Source organism: Schistocerca americana, chromosome 10 (assembly GCF_021461395.2).
Source record: "Schistocerca americana isolate TAMUIC-IGC-003095 chromosome 10, iqSchAmer2.1, whole genome shotgun sequence".
Lineage (NCBI taxonomy): Eukaryota > Metazoa > Arthropoda > Insecta > Orthoptera > Acrididae > Schistocerca > Schistocerca americana.
In genome coordinates this window covers 74,469,666-74,488,201 of record NC_060128.1, presented here as the reverse complement: position 1 = coordinate 74,488,201, position 18,536 = coordinate 74,469,666, and positions in this window count along the sequence as shown.

The following is an 18,536-nucleotide window of genomic DNA, read 5'->3' as shown; positions in this document are numbered from 1 at the left end:
TGGACCTTCTTATTGACGATGAAACACAGAAATTGCATCCGAATTTAATACAAAAGACACATTGCCGACTTAAGTACAAGAGGACTGACACTCTTACTTTCTATGATTTGATCCTCTCCTGTGAGTCTAGTTTTAGATTACGATGCTTCACTTCAGGCTTACTGTATACCATGGACCTTCTTATTGACGATGAAACACAAAAATTGCATCCGAATTTAATACAAAAGCACAATGCTGACTTAAGTACAAGTGGACTGTCTCTCTCACTTTCTTTGTTTGAACCACTCCTGTGAGTCCAGTTTTAGATTCCGATGCTTCACTTCAGGTTTACTGTATCTCTTTGTACCTTCTTATTGACGATGAAACACAGAAATTGCATCCGAATTTAATACAAAAGGCCCAATGCCACCTTAAGTACAAGAGGACTGAAACTCTAACTTTCTATGATTGGAACCTCACCTGTGAGTCCAGTTTTAGATTACGATACTTCACTTCAGGTTTACTGTATACCTTGGACCTTCTTATTGACGATGATACACAGAAATTGCATCCGAATTTAATACAAATGCACAATGCTGACTTAAGTACAAGAGGACTGACACTCTCACTTTCTGTGATTTGAACCTCTCCTGTCAGTCCAGTTTTAGATTCCGATGCTTCACTTCAGGTTTACTGTATCCCTTGGACCTTCTTATTGACGATGAAACACAGAAATTGCAAACGAATTTAATACAAAAGGCACAATGCCGACTTAAGTACAAGAGGACTGACACTCTCACTATCTATTATTGAACCTCTACTGTGAGTCTAGTTTCAGATTCCAATGCTTCACTTCAGGTTTACTGTATACCTTGGACCTTCATATTGACGAAGAAACTCAGAAATTGCATCCGAATTTAATACAAAAGGGACAATGCCGACTTAGGTAAAAGAGGACTGACTCTCTCACTTTCTATGGTTTGAACCTCTCCTGTGAGTCCAGTTTTAGATTCCGATGCTTCACTTTAGGTTTACTGTATCCCTTTGTACCTTCTTATTGACGATGAAACACAGAAATTGAATCCGAATTTAATACAAAAGGAACAATGCCGACTTAAGTACAAGAGGACTGACACTCTAACTTGCTATGATTGGATCCTCTCCTATGAGTCCAGTTTTAGATTACGATGCTTCACTTCAGGTTTACTGTATACTTTGGAACTTCTTATTGACGATGAAACACAGAAATTGCATCCGAATTTAATACAAAAGGCGCAATGACGACTTAAGTACAAGAGCACTGACACTCTAACTTTCTATGATTTGAACCTCTCCTGTGAGTCCAGTTTTAGATTCCGATGCTTCACTTCAGGTTTACTGTATCCCTTGGACCTTTTTATTGACGATGAAACACAAAAATTGCATCCGAATTTAATACAAAAGGCCCAACTCCGACTTAAGTACAAGAGGACTGACACTCTAACTTTCTATGAATGGAACCTCTCCTGTGAGTCCAGTTTTAGATTCCGATGCTTCACTTCGGGTTTACTGTATCCCTTGGACCTTCTTATTGATGATGAAACACAGAAATTGCATCCGAATTTAATAGAAAAGGCACAATGCCGACTTAAGTACAAGAGGACTGACACTCTCACTTTCTAAGATTTGAACCTCTCCTGTCAGTCCAGTTATAGATTCCGATGCTTCACTTCAGGTTTACGGCATCCTTGGACCTTCTTATTGACTATGAAACACAGAAATTGCATCCCAATTTAATACAAAAGTCACAATTCCGACTTAAGTACAAGAGGACTGACTCTCTCACTTTCTATGATTTGACCCTCTCCTGTGAGTCCAGTTTTAGATTCCGATGCTTCACTTCAGGTTTACTGTATCCCTTGGACCTCCTTATTGACGATGAAACACAGAAATTGCATCCGAATTTAACACAAATGGCCCAATTCCGACTTAAGTACAAGAGGACTGACACTCTAACTGTCTATGATTGGAACCTCTCCTGTAAGTCCAGTTTTAGATTACGATGCTTCACTTCAGGTTTACTGTATACCTTGGACCTTCATATTGACGAAGAAACTCAGAAATTGCATCCGAATTTAATACAAAAGGGACAATGCCGACTCAGGTAAAAGAGGACTGACTCTCTCACTTTCTATGGTTTGAACCTCTCCTGTGAGTCCAGTTTTACATTCCGATGCTTCACTTTAGGTTTACTGTATCCCTTTGTACCTTCTTATTGACGATGAAACACAGAAATTGAATCCGAATTTAATACAAAAGGCACAATGCTGACTTAAGTACAAGTGGACTGACTCTCTCACTTTCTTTGTTTGAACCTCTCCTGTGAGTCCAGTTTTAGATTCCGATGCTTCACTTCAAGTCTACTGTATCCCTTTGTTCCCTCTTATTGACGATGAAACACAGAAATTGCATCCGAATTTAATACAAAAGGCACAATGCCGGCTTAAGTACAAGAGGACTGACACTCTAACTTGCTATGATTGGAACCACTCCTGTGAGTCCAGTTTTAGATTACGATGCTTCACTTCAGGTTTACTGTATACTTTGGAACTTATTATTGACGATGAGACACAGAAATTGCATCCGAATTTAATACAAAAGGCACAATGACGACTCAAGTACAAGAGCACTGACACTCTAACTTTCTATGATTTTAACCTCTCCTGTGAGTCCAGTTTTAGATTCCGCTGCTTCACTTCAGGTTTACTGTACCCCTTGGACCTTCTTATTGACGATGAAACACAGAAATAGCATCCGAATTTAATACAAAAGGCACAATTCCGACTTAAGTACAAGAGGACTGACACTCTCACTTTTTATGATTTGAACCTCTCCTGTGAGTCCAGTTTTAGATTCCGATGCTTCACTTCAGGTTTACTGTATCCTTGGACATTCTTATTGACGATGAAATACAGAAATTGCATCCGAATTTAATACAAAAGTCAAAAATTCCGACTTAAGTACAAGAGGACTGACACTCTTTCTTTCTATGATTTCATCCTCTCCTGTGAGTCTAGTTTTAGATTACGATGCTTCACTTCAGGCTTACTGTATACCATGGACCTTCTTATTGACAATGTAACACAGAAATTGCAACCGAATTTCATACAAAAGGCACAATGCCGACTTATGTACAAAAGGACTGACACTCTCACTATCTGTGATTGGACCTCTACTGTGAGTCCAGTTTTAGATTCCAATGCTTCACTTCAGGTTTACTGTATCCCTTGGGCCTTCTTATTGACGATGAAACATAGAAATTGCATCCGAATTTAATACAAAAGGAACAATGCCGACTTAAGTACAAGAGGACTGACACTCTAACTTGCTATGATTGGAACCTCTCCTGTGAGTCCAGTTTTAGATTACGACACTTCACTTCAGGTTTACTGTATACTTTGGAACTTCTTATTGACGATGGAACACAGAAATTGCATCCGAATTTAATACAAAAGGCGCATTGACGACTTAAGTACAAGAGCACTGACACTCTAACTTTCTATGATTTGAACCTCTCCTGTGAGTCCAGTTTTAGATTCCGCTGCTTCACTTCAGGTTTACTGTATCCCTTGGAACTTCTTATTGACGATGAAACACAGAAATTGCATCCGAATTTAATACAAAAGGCACAATGCCGACTTAAGTACAAGAGGACTGACACTCTCACTTCCTATGATTTGATCCTCTCCTGTGAGTCCAGTTGTAGATTACGATGCTTCACTTCAGGTTGACTGTATACCTTGTACCTTCTTATTGACGATGAAACACAGAAATTGCATCCGAATTAAATACAAAAGGCACAATGCCGACTTATGTACAAGAGGACTGACACTCTCACTTTCTATGATTTGAACCTCTCCTGTGAGTCCAGTTTTAGATTCCGATGCTTCACTTCGGGTTTACTGTATCCCTTGGACCTTCGTATTGACGATGAAACACAGAAATTGCATCCGAATTTAATAGAAAAGGCACAATGCCGACTTAAGTACAAGAGGACTGACACTCTCACTTTCTAAGATTTGAACCTCTCCTGTCAGTCCAGTTATAGATTCCGATGCTTCACTTCAGGTTTACTGTATCCTTGGACCTTCTTATTGACGATGAAACACAGAAATTGCATCCGAATTTAATACAAAAGTCACAATTCCGACTTAAGTACAAGAGGACTGACTCTCTCACTTTCTATGATTTGACCCTCTCCTGTGAGTCAAGTTTTAGATTCCGATGCTTCACTTCAGGTTTACTGTATCCCTTGGACCTCCTTATTGACGATGAAACACAGAAATTGCATCCGAATTTAATACAAAAGGCCCAATTCCGACATAAGTACAAGAGGACTGACACACTAACTTTCTATGATTGGAACCTCTCCTGTAAGTCCAGTTTTGATTACGATGCTTCACTTCAGGTTTACTGTATACCTTGGACCTTCTTATTGACGATGAAACACAGAAATTGCATCCGAATTTAATACAAAAGGGACAATGCCGACTTAGGTAAAAGAGGACTGACTCTCTCACTTTCTATGGTTTGAACCTCTCCTGTGAGTCCAGTTTTAGATACCGATGCTTCACTTTAGGTTTACTGTATCCCTTTGTACCTTCTTATTGACGATGAAACACAGAAATTGCATCCGAATTTAATACAAAAGGCACAATGCTGACTTAAGTACAAGTGGACTGACTCTCTCACTTTTTTGTTTGAACCTCTCCTGTGAGTCCAGTTTTAGATTCCGATGCTTCACTTCAGGTCTACTGTATCCCTTTGCACCTTCTTATTGACGATGAAACACAGAAATTGCATCCGAATTTAATACAAAAGGCACAATGCCGACTTAAGTACAAGAGGACTGACACTCTCACTTTCTATGATTTGAACCTCTCCTGTGAGTCCAGTTTTAGATTACGATGCTTCACATCAGGTTTACTGTATACTTTGGAACTTAATAATGACGACGAAACACAGAAATTGCATCCGAATTTAATACAAAAGGCACAATGACGACTTATGTACAAGAGCACTGACACTCTAACTTTCTATGATTTGAACCTCTCCTGTGAGTCCAGTTTTAGATTCCGCTGCTTCACTTCAGGTTTACTGTACCCCTTGGACCTTCTTATTGACGATGAAACACAGAAATAGCATCCGAATTTAATACAAAAGGCACAATGCCGACTTAAGTACAAGAGGACTGACACTCTAACTTTCTATGATTTGAACCTCTCCTGTGAGTCCAGTTTTAGATTCCGCTGCTTCACTTCAGGTTTACTGTATCCCTTGGACCTTCTTATTGACGACGAAACACAGAAATTGCAACCGAATTTAATACAAAATGCACAATGCCGACTTAAGTACAAGAGGACTGACACTCTCACTATCTATGATTGAACCTCTACTGTGAGTCCAGTTTTAGATTCCAATGCTTCACTTCAGGTTTACTGTATCCCTTGGCCTTCTTATTGACGATGAAACATAGAAATTGCATCCGAATTTAATACAAAAGGAACAATGCCGACTTAAGTACAAGAGGACTGACACTCTCACTTTCTAAGATTTGAACCTCTCCTGTCAGTCCAGTTATAGATTCCGATGCTTCACTTCAGGTTTACTGTATCCTTGGACCTTCTTATTGACGATGATACACAGAAATTGCATCCGAATTTAATACAAAAGTGACAATTCCGACTTAAGTACAAGAGGACTGACTCTCTCACTTTCTATGATTTGACCCTCTCCTGTGAGTCCAGTTTTAGATTCCGATGCTTCACTTCAGGTTTACTGTATCCCTTGGACCTCCTTATTGACGATGAAACACAGAAATTGCATCCGAATTTAATACAAAAGGGACAATGCCGACTTAGGTGAAAGAGGACTGACTCTCTCACTTTCTATGGTTTGAACCTCTCCTGTGAGCCCAGTTTTAGATTCCGATGCTTCACTTTAGGTTTCCTGTATCCCTTTGTACCTTCTTATTGACGATGAAACACAGAAATTGCATCCGAATTTAATACAAAAGGCACAATGCTGACTTAAGTACAAGTGGACTGACTCTCTCACTTTCTTGGTTTGAACCTCTCCTGTGAGTCCAGTTTTAGATTCCAATACTTCACTTCAGGTCTACTGTATCCCTTTGTACCATCTTATTGACGATGAAACACAGAAATTGCATCCGAATTTAATACAAAAGGCACAATGCCGACTTAAGTACAAGAGGACTGACACTCTAACTTGCTATGATTGGAACCTCTCCTGTGAGTCCAGTTTTAGATTACGATGCTTCACTTCTAGTTTACTGTATACTTTGGAACTTATTATTGACGATGAAACACAGAAATTGCATCCGAATTTAATACAAAAGGCACAATGACGACTTAAGTACAAGAGCACTGACACTCTAACTTTCTATGATTTGAACCTCTCCTGTGAGTCCAGTTTTAGATTCCGCTGCTTCACTTCAGGTTTACTGTACCCCTTGGACCTTCTTATTGACGATGAAACACAGAAATAGCATCCGAATTTAGTACAAAAGGCACAATGCCGACTTAAGTACAAGAGGACTGACACTCTCACTTTCTATGATTTGATCCTCCCCTGTGAGTCCAGTTTTAGATTACGATGCTTCACTTCAGGTTTACTGTATACCTTGGACCTCCTTATTGACGATGAAACACAGAAATTGCATCCGAATTTAATACAAAAGTCACAATGCCGACTTAAGTACAAAAGGACTGACACTCTCACTTTCTAAGATTTGAACCTCTCCTGTCAGTCCAGTTATAGATTCCGATGCTTCACTTCAGGTTTACTGTATCCTTGGACCTTCTTATTGACGATGAAACAAAGAAATTGCATCCGAATTTAATACAAAAGTCACAAATTCCGACTTAAGTACAAGAGGACTGACTCTCTCACTTTCTATGATTTTAACCTCTCCTGTGAGTCCAGTTTTAGATTCCGATGCTTCACTTCAGGTTCACTGTATCCCTTGGACCTGCTTATTGACGATGAAACACAGAAATTGCACCCGAATTTATTACAAAAGGCACATTGCCGACTTAAGTACAAGAGGACTGACTCTCTCACTTTCTATGGTTTGAACCTCTCCTGTCAGTCCAGCTTTAGATTCCGATGCTTCACTTCAGGTTTCCTGTATCCCTTGGACCTTCTTATTGACGAGGAAACACAGAAATTGCAACCGAATTTCATACAAAAGGCACAATGCCGACTTAAGTACAAAAGGACTGACACTCTCACTATCTATGATTGAACCTCTACTGTGAGTCCAGTTTTAGATTCCAATGCTTCGTCGGCCGCGGTGGTCACGCGGTTCTAGGCGCGCAGTCCGGAACCGTGCGACTGCTACGGTCGCAGGTTCGAATCCTGCCTCGGGCATGGATGTGTGTGATGTCCTTAGGTTAGTTAGGTTTAAGTAGTTCTAAGTTCTAGGGGACTGATGACCACAGCAGTTGAGTCCCATAGTGCTCAGAGCCATTTGAACCATCCAATGCTTCACTTCAGGTTTACTGTATCCCTTGGGCCTTCTTATTGACGATGAAACATAGAAATTGCATCCGAATTTAATACAAAAGGAACAATGCCGACTTAAGTACAAGAGGACTGACACTCTAACTTTCTATGATTTGAACCTCTCCTGTGAGTCCAGTTTTAGATTCCGCTGCTTCACTTCAGGTTTACTGTATCCCTTTGAACTTCTTTTTGACGATGAAACACAGAAATTGCATCCGAATTTAATACAAAAGGCACAATGCCGACTTAAGTACAAGAGGACTGACACTCTCACTTCCTATGATTTGATCCTCTCCTGTGAGTCCAGTTGTAGATTACGATGCTTCACTTCAGGTTCACTGTATACCTTGGACCTTCTTATTGACGATGAAACACAGAAATTGCATCCGAATTAAATACAAAAGGCACAATGCCGACTTATGTACAAGAGGACTGACACTCTCACTTTCTATGATTTGAACCTCTCCTGTGAGTCCAGTTTTAGATTCCGATGGTTCACTTAGGGTTTACTGTATCAATTGGACCTTCTTATTGACGATGAAACACAGAAATTGCATCCGAATTTAATAGAAAAGGCACAATGCCGACTTAAGTACAAGAGGACTGACTCTCTCACTTTCTATGATTTGACCCTCTCCTGTGAGTCCAGTTTTAGATTCCGATGCTTCACTTCAGGTTTACTGTATCCCTTGGACCTCCTTATTGACGATGAAACACAGAAATTGCATCCGAATTTAATACAAAAGTCCCAATTCCGACTTAAGTACAAGAGGACTGACACTCTATTTTTCTATGATTGGAACCTCTCCTGTAAGTCCAGTTTTAGATTACGATGCTTCACTTCAGGTTTACTGTATACCTTGGACATTCTTATTGACGATGAAACTCAGAAATTGCACCCGAATTTAATACAAAAGGGACAATGCCGACCTAGGTAAAAGAGGACTGACTCTCTCACTTTCGATGGTTTGAACCTCTCCTGTGAGTGCAGTTTTAGATTCCGATGCTTCACTTTAGGTTTACTGTATCCCTTTGTACCTTCTTATTGACGATGAAACACAGAAATTGCAACCGAATTTAATACAAAAGGCACAATGCTGACTTAAGTACAAGTGGACTGACTCTCTCACTTTCTTTGTTTGAACCTCTCCTGTGAGTCCAGTTTTAGATTCCGATGCTTCACTTCAGGTCTACTGTAACCCCCCGTACCCTCTTATTGACGATGAAACACAGAAATTGCATCCGAATTTAATACAAAAGGCACAATGCCGACTTAAGTACAAGAGGACTGACACTCTAACTTGCTATGATTGGAACCTCTCCTGTGAGTCCAGTTTAAGATTACGATGCTTCACTTCAGGTTTACTGTATACTTTGGAACTTATTATTGACCATGAAACACAGAAATTGCATCCGATTTTAATACAAAAGGCACAATGACGACTTAAGTACAAGAGCACTGACACTCTAACTTTCTATGATTGGAACCTCTCCTGTGAGTCCAGTTTTAGATTCCGCTGCTTCACTTCAGGTTTACTGTAACTTTTGGACCTTCTTATTGACGATGAAACACAGAAGTAGCGTCCGAATTTAAAACAAAAGGCACAATGCCGACTTAAGTACAAGAGGACTGACACTCTCACTTTCTATGATTTGAACCTCTCCTGTGAGTCCAGTTTTAGATTCCGTTGCTTCACTTTGGGTTTACTGTATCCCTTGGACCTTCTTAATGACGATGAAACACAGAAATTGCATCCGAATTTAATAGAAAAGGCACAATGCCGACTTAAGTACAAGAGGACTGACACTCTCACTTTCTAAGATTTGAACCTCTCCTGTCAGTCCAGTTACAGATTCCGATGCTTCACTTCAGGTTTACTGTATCCTTGGACCTTCTTATTGACGATGAAACACAGAAATTGCATCCGATTTAATACAAAAGTCACAAATTACGGCTTAAGTACAAGAGGACTGACTCTCTCACTTTCTATGATTTGAACCTCTCCTGTGAGTCCAGTTTTAGATTCCGATGCTTCACTTCAGGTTTACTGTATCCCTTGGACCTTCTTATTGACGATGAAACACAGAAATTGCATCCGAATTAATTACAAAAGGCACATTGCCGACTTAAGTACAAGAGGACTGACTCTCTCACTTTCTATGGTTTGAACCTCTCCTGTCAGTCCAGCTTTAGATTCCGATGCTTCACTTCAGGTTTACTGTTTCCCTTGGACCTTCTTATTGACGATGAAACATAGAAATTGCAACCGAATTTCATACAAAAGGCACAATGCCGACTTAAGTACAAAAGGACTGACACTCTCACTATCTATGATTGAACCTCTCCTGTGAGTCCAGTTTTAGATTCCGATGCTTCACTTTAGGTTTACTGTATCCCTTTGTACCTTCTTATTGACGATGAAACACAGAAATTGCATCCGAATTTAATACAAAAGGCACAATGCTGACTTAAGTACAAGTGGACTGACTCTCTCACTTTCTTTGTTTGAACCTCTCCTGTGAGTCCAGTTTTAGATTCCGATGCTTCACTTCGGGTTTACTGTATCCCTTGGACCTTCTTATTGACGATGAAACAAAGAAATTGCATCCGAATTTAATAGAAAAGGCACAATGCCGACTTAAGTACAAGAGGACTGACACTCTCACTTTCTAAGATATGAACCCCTCCTGTAAGTCCAGTTATAGATTCCGATGCTTCACTTCAGGTTTACTGTATCCTTGGACCTTCTTATTGACGATGAAACACAGAAATTGCATCCGAATTTAATACAAAAGTCACAATTCCGACTTAAGTACAAGAGGACTGACTCTCTCACTTTCTATGATTTGACCCTCTCCTGTGAGTCCAGTTTTAGATTCCGATGCTTCACTTCAGTTTTACTGTATCCCTTGGACCTCCTTATTGACGATGAAACACAGAAATTGCATCCGAATTTAATACAAAAGGCCCAATTCCGACTTAAGTACAAGAGGACTGACACTCTAACTTTCTATGATTGGAACCTCTCCTGTAAGTCCAGTTTTAGATTACGATGCTTCACTTCAGGTTTACTGTATACCTTGGACCTTCTTATTGACGATGAAACTCAGAAATTGCATCCGAATTTAATACAAAAGGGACAATGCCGACTTAGGTGAAAGAGGACTGACTCTCTCACTTTCTATGGTGTGAACCTCTCCTGTGAGCCCAGTTTTAGATTCCGATGCTTCACTTTAGGTTTCCTGTATCCCTTTGTACCTTCTTATTGACGATGAAACACAGAAATTGCATCCGAATTTAATATAAAAAGCACAATGCTGACTTAAGTACAAGTGGACTGACTCTCTCACTTTCTTTGTTTGAACCTCTCCTGTGAGTCCAGTTTCAGATTCCGATGCTTCACTTCAGGTCTACTGTATCCCTTTGTACCATCTTATTGACGATGAAACACAGAAATTGCATCCCAATTTAATACAAAAGGCACAATGCCGACTTAAGTACAAGAGGAGTGACACTCTAACTTGCTATGATTGGAACCTCTCCTGTGAGTCCAGTTTTAGATTCCGATGCTTCACTTCGGGTTTACTGTATCCCTTGGACCTTCTTATTGACGATGAAACAAAGAAATTGCATCCGAATTTAATAGAAAAGGCACAATGCCGACTTAAGTACAAGAGGACTGACACTCTCACTTTCTAAGATATGAACCCCTCCTGTAAGTCCAGTTATAGATTCCGATGCTTCACTTCAGGTTTACTGTATCCTTGGACCTTCTTATTGACGATGAAACACAGAAATTGCATCCGAATTTAATACAAAAGGCACAATGCCGACTTAAGTACAAGAGGACTGACTCTCTCACTTTCTAAGATTTGAACCTCTCCTGTCAGTCCAGTTATAGATTCCGATGCTTCACTTCAGGTTTACTGTATCCTTGGACCTTCTTATTGACGATGAAACAAAGAAATTGCATCCGAATTTAATACAAAAGTCACAAATTCCGACTTAAGTACAAGAGGACTGACTCTCTCACTTTCTATGATTTTAACCTCTCCTGTGAGTCCAGTTTTAGATTCCGATGCTTCACTTCAGGTTCACTGTATCCCTTGGACCTGCTTATTGACGATGAAACACAGAAATTGCACCCGAATTTATTACAAAAGGCACATTGCCGACTTAAGTACAAGAGGACTGACTCTCTCACTTTCTATGGTTTGAACCTCTCCTGTCAGTCCAGCTTTAGATTCCGATGCTTCAGTTCAGGTTTCCTGTATCCCTTGGACCTTCTTATTGACGAGGAAACACAGAAATTGCAACCGAATTTCATACAAAAGGCACAATGCCGACTTAAGTACAAAAGGACTGACACTCTCACTATCTATGATTGAACCTCTACTGTGAGTCCAGTTTTAGATTCCAATGCTTCGCCGGCCGCGGTGGTCACGCGGTTCTAGGCGCGCAGTCCGGAACCGTGCGACTGCTACGGTCGCAGGTTCGAATCCTGCCTCGGGCATGGATGTGTGTGATGTCCTTAGGTTAGTTAGGTTTAAGTAGTTCTAAGTTCTAGGGGACTGATGACCACAGCAGTTGAGTCCCATAGTGCTCAGAGCCATTTGACCCATCCAATGCTTCACTTCAGGTTTACTGTATCCCTTGGGCCTTCTTATTGACGATGAAACATAGAAATTGCATCCGAATTTAATACAAAAGGAACAATGCCGACTTAAGTACAAGAGGACTGACACTCTAACTTTCTATGATTTGAACCTCTCCTGTGAGTCCAGTTTTAGATTCCGCTGCTTCACTTCAGGTTTACTGTATCCCTTTGAACTTCTTTTTGACGATGAAACACAGAAATTGCATCCGAATTTAATACAAAAGGCACAATGCCGACTTAAGTACAAGAGGACTGACACTCTCACTTCCTATGATTTGATCCTCTCCTGTGAGTCCAGTTGTAGATTACGATGCTTCACTTCAGGTTCACTGTATACCTTGGACCTTCTTATTGACGATGAAACACAGATATTGCATCCGAATTAAATACAAAAGGCACAATGCCGACTTATGTACAAGAGGACTGACACTCTCACTTTCTATGATTTGAACCTCTCCTGTGAGTCCAGTTTTAGATTCCGATGGTTCACTTAGGGTTTACTGTATCAATTGGACCTTCTTATTGACGATGAAACACAGAAATTGCATCCGAATTTAATAGAAAAGGCACAATGCCGACTTAAGTACAAGAGGACTGACTCTCTCACTTTCTATGATTTGACCCTCTCCTGTGAGTCCAGTTTTAGATTCCGATGCTTCACTTCAGGTTTACTGTATCCCTTGGACCTCCTTATTGACGATGAAACACAGAAATTGCATCCGAATTTAATACAAAAGTCCCAATTCCGACTTAAGTACAAGAGGACTGACACTCTATTTTTCTATGATTGGAACCTCTCCTGTAAGTCCAGTTTTAGATTACGATGCTTCACTTCAGGTTTACTGTATACCTTGGTCATTTTTATTGACGATGAAACTCAGAAATTGCACCCGAATTTAATACAAAAGGGACAATGCCGACTTAGGTAAAAGAGGACTGACTCTCTCACTTTCGATGGTTTGAACCTCTCCTGTGAGTGCAGTTTTAGATTCCGATGCTTCACTTTAGGTTTACTGTATCCCTTTGTACCTTCTTATTGACGATGAAACACAGAAATTGCAACCGAATTTAATACAAAAGGCACAATGCTGACTTAAGTACAAGTGGACTGACTCTCTCACTTTCTTTGTTTGAACCTCTCCTGTGAGTCCAGTTTTAGATTCCGATGCTTCACTTCAGGTCTACTGTAACCCCCCGTACCCTCTTATTGACGATGAAACACAGAAATTGCATCCGAATTTAATACAAAAGGCACAATGCCGACTTAAGTACAAGAGGACTGACACTCTAACTTGCTATGATTGGAACCTCTCCTGTGAGTCCAGTTTAAGATTACGATGCTTCACTTCAGGTTTACTGTATACTTTGGAACTTATTATTGACCATGAAACACAGAAATTGCATCCGATTTTAATACAAAAGGCACAATGACGACTTAAGTACAAGAGCACTGACACTCTAACTTTCTATGATTGGAACCTCTCCTGTGAGTCCAGTTTTAGATTCCGCTGCTTCACTTCAGGTTTACTGTAACTTTTGGACCTTCTTATTGACGATGAAACACAGAAGTAGCGTCCGAATTTAAAACAAAAGGCACAATGCCGACTTAAGTACAAGAGGACTGACACTCTCACTTTCTATGATTTGATCCTCCCCTGTGAGTCCAGTTTTAGATTACGATGCTTCACTTCAGGTTTACTGTATACCTTGGACCTCCTTATTGACGATGAAACACAGAAATTGCATCCGAATTTAATACAAAAGGCACAATGCTGACTTATGTACAAGAGGACTGACACTCTCACTTTCTATGATTTGAACCTCTCCTGTGAGTCCAGTTTTAGATTCCGTTGCTTCACTTCGGGTTTACTGTATCCCTTGGACCTTCTTAATGACGATGAAACACAGAAATTGCATCCGAATTTAATAGAAAAGGCACAATGCCGACTTAAGTACAAGGGGACTGACACTCTCACTTTCTAAGATTTGAACCTCTCCTGTCAGTCCAGTTACAGATTCCGATGCTTCACTTCAGGTTTACTGTATCCTTGGACCTTCTTATTGACGATGAAACACAGAAATTGCATCCGATTTAATACAAAAGTCACAAATTACGGCTTAAGTACAAGAGGACTGACTCTCTCACTTTCTATGATTTGAACCTCTCCTGTGAGTCCAGTTTTAGATTCCGATGCTTCACTTCAGGTTTACTGTATCCCTTGGACCTTCTTATTGACGATGAAACACAGAAATTGCATCCGAATTAATTACAAAAGGCACATTGCCGACTTAAGTACAAGAGGACTGACTCTCTCACTTTCTATGGTTTGAACCTCTCCTGTCAGTCCAGCTTTAGATTCCGATGCTTCACTTCAGGTTTACTGTTTCCCTTGGACCTTCTTATTGACGATGAAACATAGAAATTGCAACCGAATTTCATACAAAAGGCACAATGCCGACTTAAGTACAAAAGGACTGACACTCTCACTATCTATGATTGAACCTCTCCTGTGAGTCCAGTTTTAGATTCCGATGCTTCACTTTAGGTTTACTGTATCCCTTTGTACCTTCTTATTGACGATGAAACACAGAAATTGCATCCGAATTTAATACAAAAGGCACAATGCTGACTTAAGTACATGTGGACTGACTCTCTCACTTTCTTTGTTTGAACCTCTCCTGTGAGTCCAGTTTTAGATTCCGATGCTTCACTTCGGGTTTACTGTATCCCTTGGACCTTCTTATTGACGATGAAACACAGAAATTGCATCCGAATTTAATAGAAAAGGCACAATGCCGACTTAAGTACAAGAGGACTGACACTCTCACTTTCTAAGATATGAACCCCTCCTGTAAGTCCAGTTATAGATTCCGATGCTTCACTTCAGGTTTACTGTATCCTTGGACCTTCTTATTGACGATGAAACACAGAAATTGCATCCGAATTTAATACAAAAGTCACAATTCCGACTTAAGTACAAGAGGACTGACTCTCTCACTTTCTATGATTTGACCCTCTCCTGTGAGTCCAGTTTTAGATTCCGATGCTTCACTTCAGTTTTACTGTATCCCTTGGACCTCCTTATTGACGATGAAACACAGAAATTGCATCCGAATTTAATACAAAAGGCCCAATTCCGACTTAAGTACAAGAGGACTGACACTCTAACTTTCTATGATTGGAACCTCTCCTGTAAGTCCAGTTTTAGATTACGATGCTTCACTTCAGGTTTACTGTATACCTTGGACCTTCTTATTGACGATGAAACTCAGAAATTGCATCCGAATTTAATACAAAAGGGACAATGCCGACTTAGGTGAAAGAGGACTGACTCTCTCACTTTCTATGGTGTGAACCTCTCCTGTGAGCCCAGTTTTAGATTCCGATGCTTCACTTTAGGTTTCCTGTATCCCTTTGTACCTTCTTATTGACGATGAAACACAGAAATTGCATCCGAATTTAATACAAAAAGCACAATGCTGACTTAAGTACAAGTGGACTGACTCTCTCACTTTCTTTGTTTGAACCTCTCCTGTGAGTCCAGTTTCAGATTCCGATGCTTCACTTCAGGTCTACTGTATCCCTTTGTACCATCTTATTGACGATGAAACACAGAAATTGCATCCCAATTTAATACAAAAGGCACAATGCCGACTTAAGTACAAGAGGAGTGACACTCTAACTTGCTATGATTGGAACCTCTCCTGTGAGTCCAGTTTTAGATTACGATGCTTCACTTCTAGTTTACTGTATACTTTGGAACTTATTATTGACGATGAAACACAGAAATTGCATCCAAATTTAATACAAAAGGCACAATGACGACTTAAGTACAAGATCACTGACACTCTAACTTTCTATGATTTGAACCTCTCCTGTGAGTCCAGTTTTAGATTCCGCTGCTTCACTTCAGGTTTACTGTACCCCTTGGACCTTCTTATTGACGATGAAACACAGAAATTGCATCCGAATTTAATACAAAAGGCACAATGCCGACTTAAGTACAAGAGGACTGACTCTCTCACTTTCTATGATTTTAACCTCTCCTGTGAGTCCAGTTTTAGATTCCGATGCTTCACTTCAGGTTTACTGTATCCCTTGGACCTTCTTATTGACGAGGAAACACAGAAATTGCAACCGAATTTCATACAAAAGGCACAATGCCGACTTAAGTACAAAAGGACTGACACTCTCACTATCTATGATTGAACCTCTACTGTGAGTCCAGTTTTAGATTCCAATGCTTCGCCGGCCGCGGTGGTCACGCGGTTCTAGGCGCGCAGTCCGGAACCGTGCGACTGCTACGGTCGCAGGTTCGAATCCTGCCTCGGGCATGGATGTGTGTGATGTCCTTAGGTTAGTTAGGTTTAAGTAGTTCTAAGTTCTAGGGGACTGATGACCACAGCAGTTGAGTCCCATAGTGCTCAGAGCCATTTGAACCATCCAATGCTTCACTTCAGGTTTACTGTATCCCTTGGGCCTTCTTATTGACGATGAAACATAGAAATTGCATCCGAATTTAATACAAAAGGAACAATGCCGACTTAAGTACAAGAGGACTGACACTCTAACTTTCTATGATTTGAACCTCTCCTGTGAGTCCAGTTTTAGATTCCGCTGCTTCACTTCAGGTTTACTGTATCCCTTTGAACTTCTTTTTGACGATGAAACACAGAAATTGCATCCGAATTTAATACAAAAGGCACAATGCCGACTTAAGTACAAGAGGACTGACACTCTCACTTCCTATGATTTGATCCTCTCCTGTGAGTCCAGTTGTAGATTACGATGCTTCACTTCAGGTTCACTGTATACCTTGGACCTTCTTATTGACGATGAAACACAGAAATTGCATCCGAATTAAATACCAAAGGCACAATGCCGAATTATGTACAAGAGGACTGACACTCTCACTTTCTATGATTTGAACCTCTCCTGTGAGTCCAGTTTTAGATTCCGATGGTTCACTTAGGGTTTACTGTATCCCTTGGACCTTCTTATTGACGATGAAACACAGAAATTGCATCCGAATTTAATAGAAAAGGCACAATGCCGACTTAAGTACAAGAGGACTGACTCTCTCACTTTCTATGATTTGACCCTCTCCTGTGAGTCCAGTTTTAGATTCCGATGCTTCACTTCAGGTTTACTGTATCCCTTGGACCTCCTTATTGACGATGAAACACAGAAATTGCATCCGAATTTAATACAAAAGTCCCAATTCCGACTTAAGTACAAGAGGACTGACACACTATTTTTCTATGATTGGAACCTCTCCTGTAAGTCCAGTTTTAGATTACGATGCTTCACTTCAGGTTTACTGTATACCTTGGACATTCTTATTGACGATGAAACTCAGAAATTGCACCCGAATTTAATACAAAAGGGACAATGCCGACTTAGGTAAAAGAGGACTGACTCTCTCACTTTCGATGGTTTGAACCTCTCCTGTCAGTGCAGTTTTAGATTCCGATGCTTCACTTTAGGTTTACTGTATCCCTTTGTACCTTCTTATTGACTATGAAACACAGAAATTGCAACCGAATTTAATACAAAAGGCACAATGCTGACTTAAGTACAAGTGGACTGACTCTCTCACTTTCTTTGTTTGAACCTCTCCTGTGAGTCCAGTTTTAGATTCCGATGCTTCACTTCAGGTCTACTGTAACCCCCCGTACCCTCTTATTGACGATGAAACACAGAAATTGCATCCGAATTTAATACAAAAGGCACAATGCCGACTTAAGTACAAGAGGACTGACACTCTAACTTGCTATGATTGGAACCTCTCCTGTGAGTCCAGTTTAAGATTACGATGCTTCACTTCAGGTTTACTGTATACTTTGGAACTTATTATTGACCATGAAACACAGAAATTGCATCCGATTTTAATACAAAAGGCACAATGACGACTTAAGTACAAGAGCACTGACACTCTAACTTTCTATGATTGGAACCTCTCCTGTGAGTCCAGTTTTAGATTCCGCTGCTTCACTTCAGGTTTACTGTAACTTTTGGACCTTCTTATTGACGATGAAACACAGAAGTAGCGTCCGAATTTAAAACAAAAGGCACAATGCCGACTTAAGTACAAGAGGACTGACACTCTCACTTTCTATGATTTGATCCTCCCCTGTGAATCCAGTTTTAGATTACGATGCTTCACTTCAGGTTTACTGTATACCTTGGACCTCCTTATTGACGATGAAACACAGAAATTGCATCCGAATTTAATACAAAAGGCACAATGCTGACTTATGTACAAGAGGACTGACACTCTCACTTTCTATGATTTGAACCTCTCCTGTGAGTCCAGTTTTAGATTCCGATGC